General features: G+C 43.0%; 1 pseudogene across 1 annotated transcript; it reads right to left on the minus strand.

The window, feature by feature from the left end:
* Positions 1-8,090: 8,090 nt before the first annotated feature.
* On the minus strand, positions 8,091-11,777 carry LOC309639737 (small ribosomal subunit protein uS2 pseudogene; annotated as a pseudogene). The gene has a single exon. The product of its transcript is annotated as a small ribosomal subunit protein uS2 pseudogene (transcript).
* Positions 11,778-12,579: the final 802 nt, after the last annotated feature.

A 12,579-nucleotide genomic window follows, 5' to 3' on the forward strand; every position in this document is an offset into this window, starting at 1 on the left:
TTTGAATTGTTCCTAGTATTTTGCTATCATAAATAAAGCTTCTAAGAGCATTCCTGTACAAGTTTTTGTATGAGTGTAAGTTTTTAATTCTCTGGGTCGTGTAGTCAGTTGCATGTTTAGTTTTGTAAGAAGCTGCCAAATTATCTTCCAGAGTGGCTTTCCATTTCCATTTTATTTTCCACCTGCAGTTTTAAAAAATCTAGGCAAGTGCCCCCTTTTTTTTTTTAATATTTATTTATTTTTGGCTGAGTTGGGTCTTTGTTGCCACGCGCGGGCTTTCTCTAGTTGCAGCGAGTGGGGTCTACTCTTCGTTGCAGGGCGCGTGCTTCTCATTGCGCTGGCTTCGGAGCACAGGCCCTAGGCGCATGGGCTTCAGTAGTTGCCGTACGTGGGCTCAGTAGTTGTGGCACACGGTGTCTGTTGCTCCACGGCATGTGGGATCTTCCCGGACTAGGGCTTCAACCCGTGTCTCCTGCATCGGCAGGCGGATTCTTAACCACTGCGCCACCAGGGAAACCCCCGCCCCGCCCCCGCTGCCTTTTTTCTTTCCTTCATGACACTGATATTTTGAAGAGTCCAAGACAGTTACCGTGTAGAAGCCTCACATTCCAACTTCACTGATTGTGTTCCCTTTATTTCCTGTAACCAAGACCACAGCTTGATTCGATTCAACAGAACTTCAGAGATGGCGTTGTGAACTTTGTATTGCATCTGCCACTATAATCGATGCTGAGTTTAAGTGCCAGGGTAAAGCAGTAAACTGCTCTCTCTCTGTTGTAAAAGTGCACTTTCCCCTATGTAATCAGTAATCTGTGGAATGAACAATCCTTGACATTTGGTAATAAAAGCCTTTGCTTTCCACAACTACTCCCTTAAACCACTTCCTGATCAGTCATCAAAATATGGCTAAGTAAGATAAATTAATGTCACTTCTTCTCTGGGACCCAGGGTAGATTTGCTGGGACCAAGGAATACCCTGTGTTCAGGACCTGTGGTCCCGGGAAAGGGAAGAAGAGTCCCCTGCGGAGCCAATGTATTACAATTGAGCAAATATGATGGAAAGAGGGGGTCAGTGATAACTACCCAAAGGGGCATCCTGAAGACCCCACTAAGATTGTGCGAACTACAAGAGGAGCCGACGTGTGCTACCCAGAGGCTGAAATTTCAAGGAGCTAAAAATTTCCTTGATAGTGTGGTCTGAAAATGCACTCCAACCATTTCTTTTCACCTTAGCTGGTTGCCAAGATGAATAATCTGGGTGTCAAAACAGGCCTGGAGGAGACAGAACATGAATGCTCCCTCCCATGGCAAATTTTGTATTGACTGGAAAGTCAGATGATGCTCTGGCAAACACTCATGTGAGTGTGTGTGTGTGTGTGTGATTTTCTTAGAATTTATAATAGCAAGTAAGTAAAATAATGACTCATTTGTAAGCATACAAGAAAGAAAAGCATGGAAAAACCACCAAGGGACTTCCTTGGTGGCGCAGTGGTTAAGAATCTGCCTGCCAAGGCAGGGGACATGGGTTCGATCCCTGGTCTGGGAAGATCCCACATGCCGCTGAGCAACTAAGCCCGTGCGCCACAACTACTGAGCCTGCGCTCTAGAGCCCGCAAGCCACAACTACTGTGCCACAACTACTGAAGCCCGTGTGCCTGGAGCCCATGTTCCACAACAAGAGAAGCCACTGCAATGAGAAGCCCACGCACCACAACAAAGAGTAGCCTCCACTCGCCACAACTAGAGGAAGCTGGCGCGCAGCAATGAAGACCCAACGCAGCCAAAAATAAAATAAATAAAAAACTTATTTAAAAAAACCCACCAAAAATATGAACAAAAAGCTTAGGGAAAGCAAAACAATTTTTTTAAAGGTAAAATTTATAGAACATACATGTAATATTTTGCTCTCAGCTCTACTGGAATCTTTCTTTGGCTGGGTAGTTTGAGTTACAATGACTTTTTTTTTTTTTTTTTTTTAATTGAAGTAAAATTCACAGAACGTAAAATTAACCATCTTCAAGTGGATCCATGTGATTTTTACATATTATTGGTTTCAGTTTCACAAGCTAATTTTTTTCTGGTTGTGAAATTACTGCATGTTGGTATATAAAATCCAAACATTATATATATGCAGCAGTGACAGTCAAAGATCACCATAATCCCACCTCCATGGCTAGAGAAAATAGCCACAGATAGGTGAGATTATTCCTCCAAATTGTTCTATTTATGTGTCAACCTAATTATTAACAAACATTGGATTATAGTCTACATTCAGTTCTACTATTTCCTTTTTCTTTCTGCTAAACTAATATATGGTGGACCTATTTTCCATGTCAGCATATAACTCCCCTCTTCCCATATGGATATATCCCACTTCAGCTAACCAATCCCTATGGATGGACATTTGGGTTGTTTCCAATTTTTCCCAATTATAAGCAATGCTATGATGAACATCCTTGGGTTTTTTGGGGGGAATTTTGCCTACTAGTGCGCTGTTTCTAGGGGAAATTTCTGTAGGTGAGATTGCTTGCACAAAAACCATTCACATTTTGCATTTTAATTTTTTTTTTTTTTTTTTTTGGCCGCACCGTGCAGCTTGTGGAATCTTAGTTCCCCAACCAGGGATTGAACCTGCACCCTCGGCAGTGAAAGTGGAGTCCTAACCACTGGACCACCAGGGAATTCCCCATATTTTGTATTTTAAAAGATGCCCCCAAGTTGGGTCCCCCAAGACTGTACTGTGTATTCTCACACAAAGCCACATAGGAGAGCGTCTGGAGAATACTCTATGTGTACGTTTGAAGCTCTGCAGCTTTCACAGGACTCTGCTGGGTTAGGGAGGGGAAGAAGGAGGAGGGTGAATTCATATCCAATTCCAACAATTAGTTGTTCTCTAGCTCCTTTCCAGGCAGAAAGCAGAGAGAAGGGGCTGGCTTGGGTGAGGTAATCCTGACCCTCTCCCCTTCCACCATGTATGGAAATATCCTTGGAAACATCAGTTCCAGATGGAGCCAACCCCCACCCCACCCCCTCCCACCCTGTCGCCCAAGACAGCCTGGACCTACTGGCTCCAGGGGACAGAAAAGCTGGACTCTGAGGAGTATCTCAGCAGGGAACGGGTCCACCAGCCCCCAAACAATCTTCCCAGTGTAAGTCCCTGCAGGCTGTCTGCAAGAATCACTGGCTTCTCTGGGTTAAAAATATCCCGTGCCCAAGGGGCCTTCAGTGTCTGTCTCAGAAGAGAGCCGGCTTATAGCTCTCCATCACTGGGGAAATGAACTGAGACCAATTGATTTTTTTTTTTTCATGAAGCTTTGAAACCAGACTTTCTGGGTTCAAATCTTTGCTCCACTATTCACTAGCTGCGTGACCTTAGGCTACTTACTTAATTTCTCTGTGCCTCAGTTCTCTGGCTGTAAATGGAGTGTCAGGATCATCACATCTATCTCAGAAGCCAGTGGGTCTCCACCCCGGCTGAGCACTTAAAATCACCTGGGGAGCTTTTAAAAATCCTCTTGCCCAGGCTGCATTCTGGGTCAATTCAATCAGAATTTCTGAGCATTAGTTCTGGGCAAAAAATATATTTTAAAACTTCCCAGGGACTTCCCTGGTGGCACAGTAGTTAAGAATCCACCTGCCAGAAAACTATAAGACACTGATGAAAGAAATTAAAGATGATACAAACAAATGGAGAGATATACCATGTTCTTGTATTGAAAGAATCAACGTTGTGAAAATGACTATACTACCAAACGCAATCTACAGATTCAATGCAATCCCTATCAAACGACCAATGGCATTTTTCACAGAACTAGAACAAAAAATTTCACAATTTGTATGGAAACACAAAAGACCCCAAATAGCCAAAGCAATCTTGAGAAAGAAAAACGGAGCTGGAGGAATCAGGCTCCCGGACTTCAGACTATACTACAAAGCTACAGTAATCAAGACAGTATGGTACTGGCACAAACACAGAAATATAGATAAATGGAACAGGATAGAAAGCCCAGAGATAAACCCACGCACATATGGTCACCTTATTTTTGATAAAGGAGGCAAGAATATACAATGGAGAAAAGACATCCTGTTTAATAAGTGGTGCTAGGAAAACTGGACAGCTACATGTAAAAGAATGAAATTAGAGCACTCCCAAACACCATACACAAAAATAAACTCAAAATGGATTAAAGACCTAAATGTAAGGCCAGACACTATAAAACTCTTAGAGGGAAACATAGGCAGAACACTCTATGACATAAATCACAGCAAGATCCTTTTTGACCCACCTCCTAGAGAAATGGAAATGAAAACAAAAATAAACAAATGGGACCTAATGAAACTTAAAAGCTTTTGCACAGCAAAGGAAACCATAAACAAGACAAAAAGACAACCCTCAGGATGGGAGAAAATATTTGCAAATGAAGCAACTGACAAAGGATTAATCTCTAAAATTTACAAGCAGCTCATGCAGCTCAATATCAAGAAAACAAACAACCCAATCCAAAAATGGGCAGAAAACCTAAATAGACATTTCTCCACAGAAGATATACAGATTGCAAACAAACACATGAAAGGATGCTCAGCATCACTAATCATTAGAGAAATGCAAATCAAAGCTATAATGAGGTATCACCTCACACCAGTCAGAATGGCCATCATCAAAAAATCTACAAACAATAAATGCTGGAGAGGGTGTGGAGAAAAGGGAACCCTCTTGCACTGTTAGTGGGAATGTAAATTGATACAGCCACTATGGAGAACAATATGGAGGTTCCTTAAAAAACTAAAAATAGAGCTACCATGTGACCCATCAATCCCACTACTGGGCATATACCCTGAGAAAACCATAATTCAAAAAGAGACATGTACCACAATGTTCATTGCAGCTCTATTTACAATAACCAGGACATGGAAGCAACCTAAGTGTCCGACAGATGAATGGATAAAGAAGATGTGGCATATATATACAATGGAATATTAGCCATAAAAGGAAACGAAATTGAGTTATTTGTAGTGAGGTAGATGGACCTAGAGTCTGTCATACAGAGTGAAGTTAGAAAGAGAAAAACAAATACCATATGCTAACACATATATGGAATCTAAAAAAAAAAAAAAAGTTTCTGAAGAACCTAGGAGCAAGCCAGGAATAAAGACGCAGACGTAGAGAATGGACTTGAGGACACGGGGAGGGGGAAGGGTAAGCTGGGACAAAGTGAGAGAGTGGCATGGACATATATACACTACCAAATGTAAAATAGATAGCTAGTGGGAAGCAGCGCATAGCACAGGGAGATCATCTCGGTGCTTTGTGATCACCTGGAGGGGTGGGATAGGGAGGATGGGAGGGAGACACAAGAGGGAGGAGATATGGGGATATATGTATATGTATAGCTGATTAACTTTGTTATACAGCAGAAACTAACACACCATTGTAAAGCAATTATACTCCAATAAAGATGTTTAAAAAAAAAAAAAGAATTCACCTGCCAATGCAGGGGACACGGGTTCGATCCCTGGTCTGGGAAGATCCCACATGCCGCAGAGCAACTCAGTCCGTGCACCACAACTACTGAAGCCCGCGTGCCTAGAGCCCGTGCTCCGCAACAAGAGAAGCCACCACAATGAGAAGCCTGTGCACGGCAATGAAAGGTAGCCCCCACTCAACGCAACTAGAGAAAGCCCGCGCAACAACGATGACCCAACGCAGCCAAAAAAATAAAATAAAATAAAAGCTTCCCAGGTCATTCCAATGTGCCAGTGCTGTAAAGAGCTTGTGGGTATTAAATGAGATAATATAGGAAAAAGGCTCCCCATGGTGCCTGACACAGAGTTATGTGCTTTGGTGGGGGTTGTGGGACCAATTATCCAAGTCTGCGTGGTGGTCAGGGAAGGCCTCCTGGAGGAGGGGGTGTTGAGCTGTGAACTGAAGGAGGAGAGAAGTTAACCAGGAGAAAGAGGACAGGATGCCTTTTAGCCGGGGTATCAGTACCTGCAGTGCTCTGGAGCCAGGAGGATGTGGCCTCTTGGAGGAATTGAAAGTCATTCCCAGAAATTCCCTGGCAGTCCAGTGGTTAGGACTCCACGCTTTCACTGCTGAGGGCCTGGGTTCAATCACTGGTCAGGGACCTAAGATCTGGCAAGCTGCACGGTACGGCCAAAAAATTGAAAAGTCTTTCCCTGTGACTGGAGCTGAGAAAGGAGAAAGGAGAGTTGGTGGAAAATCACTGGGCTTTATTCTGGTGTCAGGAAGATTTTAAGCAGGACAATGAGTGGGGGGGGGGTGCCCTCCCCCCAAATTCAGAAACAGCAGGGCCTCCTCAAGGCATTGTGTCCAAGCCCTCTGGGGAACTTGAACTTGACAAGGGGTGTGTGACACAGTCCCCAAGTTCCCCTTCAGAAGCCATGTCCTAGACTGTAAAGTCAGACAGTCCTGGGTTTGAATCCCAACTTTGCCACTTCGTACTTGTGTGGCCTTGGGCACGTGACTTCATTTATGAGCCTCAGTTTCCTGGCCTGGAAAATAGGCATAAAACCCCCATTGGATCTTTGTGAGGATTAAATGAGATGATAATGTAAAAGACTTAACATGTTGCTTCCCACATGCTAAACAATAAATGTTCCCAATATGTGTGTCAATTTGTGTAAAAGACTGGTCTAGAAGAATCTACAACTGGTCATTAATTTTGGGGAGATTATGGATACTTTTAATTTTTATATCTCGGTTTATCTGTTGTTGCTGTTTTTCTAAAATTCTTTCTGCAATGAACAACTACTGTTTTTGTAAAGAAAACTTCCACATCTGTATTGTAAGCTCTGGAATTTATTCTTCTAAATCTTTTTTCCCCTTAATCCCCTCTTTCTTCCCAACATCAATTAGTGCAGTGGTAAACTTAATTCATTAAATGGGTACTTAACAAATGTTATTCACACAACATATTTTTATTCAGCACATACTATGTGCTGTATCCTGTGTCAGGTACTGGGGTAGAGCAGTGAATGAGACAGACTTAGTCTCTGCCTTCCTGAAGCCTTGAATCTGGTAGGAGATGGACAGATGCAAACGAGTGCATAAGAAGCGTTTAATTACAGCCATCCCTCGTTATCTGCGATTGGTTCCAGGAGCCCCGAATATATCAAAATCCCTGGATGCTTAAGTGCCATAGTCGGCCCTCTGTATCTTCAGTTATGCATTCGCGGATTCAATTAACCATGGGTTGTGTAGTACTATCTGAATTTATTGAAAAAAAAAATCTGCTTGTAGGTGGAACCGCTCCATTCAAACCAGTGTTTTTCAAGAGTCAACTGTATAATTATGAGGAGTGTTTTCAGGGTGCTAAAAAGAAGGTCTTAATAACAGGAGCCCTGACATAGTCTACCAGGCCAGGGAATGGTTTTCTGGGGAAATGGCTTTTAGGTTGAAATCCTCCCAAATAATGATGCCAGCTATCATTTAAATTTGTGCTGTCCAATGTGGTAGCCACTAGCCACATGTGGCTACTGAGCCCTTGGACTGTGGCTAGTGGAAATGAAATGTGCTGTCAGTGTAAAATGCACATATGATTTCAAAGACTTCCTATTAAAAAAAGTGAGCTATCTCATTGATGTTTTTTATATTGATTACAAGTTGAAATGATAACATTTAGGATAGACTGGATTAGGTAAAATACACTAAGATTAATTTTAACTGTTTCTTTTTATCTTTTTTAATGTGGCTACTAGAAAATTTTTAATTACTAATTTAAAAAAATTTTTTTTCCCCCTCCAGATAACAAAACAATTCCATTACACTATGAAGAAAAAAAAAGACCAAAATACTATTTTGTAAATAAATCTTTACATTAAGTCAAGGATAATTAAGATAAATCTTTTAAAAAACCTATTCGGTATTTCTTTTCACTTTGCAGCAAATTCAGCCTAAATGCTCCAAGGAATACAGTCCGGGGCAAATGAAGAAAACAACAAAAAGTCAACATATCTGCTGCTATGAATGTGTGAACTGTCCTGAAAATCACTATAGTAACCAGACAGGTAATTAATTACACTCATTGCAACATGTACAATGACACATCTGAACCCTTTCTCTTAGGCTGATTTTTTTTAATTTATTTATTTTTAATCAGTCATCAATTTTATACACATCACTGTATACATGTCAATCCCAATCGCCCAATTCAGCACACCACCATCCCCACCCCTCCACAGTTTTCCCCCCTTGGTGTCCATACGTTTGTTCTCTACATCTGTGTCTCAACTTCTGCCCTGCAACCTGGTTCATCTGTACCATTTTTCTAGGTTCCACATACATGCGTTAATATACGATATTTGTTTTTCTCTTTCTGACTTACTTCACTCTGTATGACAGTCTCTAGATCCATCCACGTCTCAACAAATGACTCAATTTCGTTCCTTTTTATGGCTGAGTAATATTCTATTGTATATATGTACCACAACTTCTTTATCCATTTGTCTGTTGATGGGCATTTGGGTTGCTTCCATGACCTGGCTATTGTAAATAGTGCTGCAATGAACATTCGGGTGCATGTGTCGTTTTGAATTACAGTTTTCTCTGGGTATATGCCCAGTAGTGGAATTGCTGGGTCATATGGTAATTCTATTTTTAGTTTTTTTTTTTTTAATTATTTATTTATTTTTATTTATGGCTGTGTTGGGTCTTTGTTTCTGTGTGAGGGCTTTCTCTAGTTGCGGCAAGTGGGGGCCACTCTTCATCGCGGTGCGCGGGCCTCTCACTATCGCGGCCTCTCTTGTTGCGGAGCACAGGCTCCAGACGCGCAGGCTCAGTAATTGTGGCTCACGGGCCTAGTTGCTCCGAGGCATGTGGGATCTTCCCAGACCAGGGCTCGAACCCGTGTCCCCTGCATTGGCAGGCAGATTCTCAACCACTGCGCCACCAGGGAAGCCCCTATTTTTAGTTTTTTAAGGAACCTCCATATTGTTCTCCATAGTGGCTGTATCAGTTTACATTCCCACCAACAGTGCAAGAGCGTTCCCTTTTCTCCACACCCTCTCCAGCATTTGTTGTTTGCAGATTTTCTGATGATGCCCATTCTAACTGGTGTGAGGTGATAGATACCTCATTGTAGTTTTGGTTTGCATTTCTCTAATAATTAGTGATGTTGAGCATCTTTTCATATGCTTCATGGCCATCTGTATGCCTTCTTTGGAGAAATGTCTATTTAGGTCTTCTGCCCATTTTTGGATTGGGGTGTTTGTTTCTTTAATATTGAGCTGAATGAGCTGTTTACATATTTTGGAGATTAATCCTTTGTCCGTTGATTCGTTTGCAAATATTTTCTCCCATTCTGAAGGTTGTCTTTTCGTCTTGTTTATGGTTTCCTTTGCTGTGCAAAGTTTCATTAGGTCCCATTTGTTTATTTTTGTTTTTATTTCCATTACTCTAGGAGGTGGATCAAAAAAGATCTTGCTGTGATTTATGTCAAAGAGTGTTCTTCCTATGTTTTCCTCTAAGAGTTTGATAGTGTCCAGTCTTACATTTAGGTCTCTAATCCATTTTGAGTTTATTTTTGTGTATGGTGTTAGGGAGTATTCTAATTTCATTCTTTTACATGTAGCTGTCCAGTTTTCCCAGCACCACTTATTGAAGAGACTGTCTTTTCTCCATTGTATATCTTTGCCTCCTTTGTCATAGATTAGTTGACCATAGGTGCGTGGGTTTATCTCTGGGCTTTCTATCTTGTTCCATTGATCTATGTTTCTGTTTTTGTGCCAGTACCACATTGTCTTGATTACTGTAGCTTTGTAGTATAGTCTGAAGTCAGGGAGTCTGATTCCTCCAGCTCCGTTTTTTTCCCTCAAGACTGCTTTGGCTAATTTAATTTAATTACTAATTTTAAAATTTAAAAAATTTTAACATGTGGCTTGCATTTTGTTTCTAGGGGATAGTGCTGAGTTAGAGAGTGCTTGTTAGTGACAAGGATTATGCTAAGTAGTAAATGTGAGTATCTCGTTTAATCCTATAATGACTCTGACAGGTAGGTATTATTTATCTTCTTTCTACAGAGGAGGAAACTGGCACAAAGAGTGAATGGTCTGAGATTCACCACCAGCAAGGAACAAAGCTGGCATTAGAACCTGGGTGGAGTCAGTCCAATGAGCTGTGCACTTAACCTCTACCCCACACTGCTAAGCAGAGGGACCTGTGGGCTGCGACAGGAAGAGGCATCAAGAGCCATCCAGGTGGAAGGAACAGCACACGTCTGAAAACACTGACATTCCGTGAACTAGAGAGCCTCAGAACATTCGGCCGTGGAGTGATCCCATGGAGGATCTACTTTCTTGGAGGCTGTTTTCTCACCATGAGGACCCTGAATTCAGTTTTGGCAGGACTGTCCATCAATGTCCCGTCAATGTCAGTTCTTTTTTTTTTCTTTTTAAGACTGTTTATTTTCCGTCAACCTATTTCCATTTTAAGAGTTTGTGGAAGAACAGCTTAAGACCACTCAGTGGTTGTTCTACCCATTCAGTGGCCTGAGCAGTGGGAGCTGCAGACCAGCCTTCAGTGGGGGATGACTTAATAGGCACAGAGGGCACCTGCACACCTTCGGACCAGTCTGCCACCTCAGGTTGTTTAGCAATGAACTCAGGAGGTGGGGCGGTCCATTCACCCTGAAATTCCTCCTTGGTCACAGCCTTCTCAGCTGCTGCCTGCTCTTCCTTTTCAATCTCTTCAGGACCTCTGTAGAAGTAGAGATCAGGCATGACCTCCCATGAGTGTTCACGGTAGATGGTGCCACGCACGTGCAGAACTTCCCGGGCGAGCATCCACCACATCAGACCCACTGAGTGAGCTCCCTTTTTGCACGGGCTGACAATGTCCACACAGTGCAGAGGAGAATCTGTTATACACACCAAAGGTAGGCAGGTTAACATAAGAGGCCTCTGTGAGAGGCTGGTGGTCAGCCCTGGGATCAGTAACCACCAGAAGTCTTGGCTCCTGGAAGGCTGCCTGGATCTGGTTAGTGAAGTTTCCAGGAGTGAAGCGGTCAGCAATAGGAGTGGCTCCAGTGACAGCAGCAAACTTCAGCCCAGCTCACTGGCCAGTATTCCTGGAGGATATGACACTGACATCAGCTGGGTTTTCAATGGCGACAGTGGCACGAGCTGCCAACAGAAACTTCTCCCAGGTTCTCTTCAGATTTATGATGTAGGTGCCATCACTTTTCCTTTGTAGATGTACTGTTCCATTTGGAAGTCAAAGTTGGTGCCACCTAAGTGGGTTCCTGCTGCAAGGAATTTGAGGACATCCTGCTGCTTCATTTGCTGGATATCAAGGGCTCCGGACATCGTGAAAATTTCCCTTTAAGTTACGATGGGAATCCAGAGCAACGCCGTATGGACCCCTGTCTGGGTAGCGCGGAAAGGCAATGCCAGTTCATCCTTAGGAAGTATGAGAAAACCTGGTTTGAGTTAACCAAGTCTGATGGCTGGGGGATGGGAGTCCCCGAGGGGAGGAAAAGGTTTTTTTTTTTAAAGATCCTTTTTTAAAATTTATTTATTTATTTATTATTTATTTTTGGCTGCATCAGGTCTTAGTTGCGGCACACGGTATCTTTTGTTGCAGCACATGGGCTCTTCGTTGCGGCACGCGGGCTTCTCTCCAGTTGTGGCGCAGGTTTCTCTCTAGTTGCGGCCTGCGGGCTTCTCTCTAGTTGTGGCTCGCAGGCTCCAGAGTGCACGGGCTCAGTAGTTGTGGCACGCAGGCTTAGTTGCCCTGTGGCATGTGGGATCTTAGTTCCCCAACCAGGGATCGAACCCGTTTCCACTGCATTGGCAGACAGATTCTTAAGCACTGGACCACCAGGGAAGTCCCAGGAAACGGTATTTTGGGGCTCTTTACATTAGGAAATCCCAAGCAGGGGTCTGAGTGTCCAAGGTCACCAGCACTGAACTCCAAAGACTGAGTTCTCCTTAGAACTCCACCCACCAAGGGCAAAATTGACGGCTCAAGTGATGTCTTGTTTTTCCTCTCCAGGGAAATATTGCTTTGAAAAAGGTTTGAGACCTTTGAGACAGGGACAAGTGTATGTCCTGGGATTGGTCTAAGGATAATGGTTTCACCTGGCACAGTAGCAGGTTTCCCGCACAGGCCTTAGCAAAGAATTCCCAGGTTCAGATCCCAGTCTTCCCACTTACTAGCTCTGTGACCTGGGGTAACTCAATCTCTCTGTTCTTAACTTTTCCAACTGGAAAAGGGGATAACAGTGGTCATCTCCTAGGCTTGTGGTCAGAATTAAATGCAAAAAAGCATGGAAAGCACCCAGCCCGCAGCCTGTTCATTATATTGATAGTACAATTATAATTGTTACTATTGTTCTGAAGAGAACGCATTTGACCTCCTCTAGAGGAAATGTGACATTACATCGCCGTTGTAATATCCCCTATTACAGTTTTAGCATACTGTTCACCCCAGAAACTCTGGGCTTAATGTGAATTAGACTAATTGTGGGTTCTTCTTTATGCCTCTCCCAGCTTTAGCCCAGTGTCTGATGCAGGATAGGCGCCCCTGCTAACCCCTCTGTACCCCCACTATCAGTCTTCACC

The sequence above is a fragment of the Balaenoptera physalus genome, assembly GCF_965194825.1.
Source record: "Balaenoptera physalus genome assembly, chromosome: 12".
Classification (NCBI taxonomy): domain Eukaryota; kingdom Metazoa; phylum Chordata; class Mammalia; order Artiodactyla; family Balaenopteridae; genus Balaenoptera; species Balaenoptera physalus.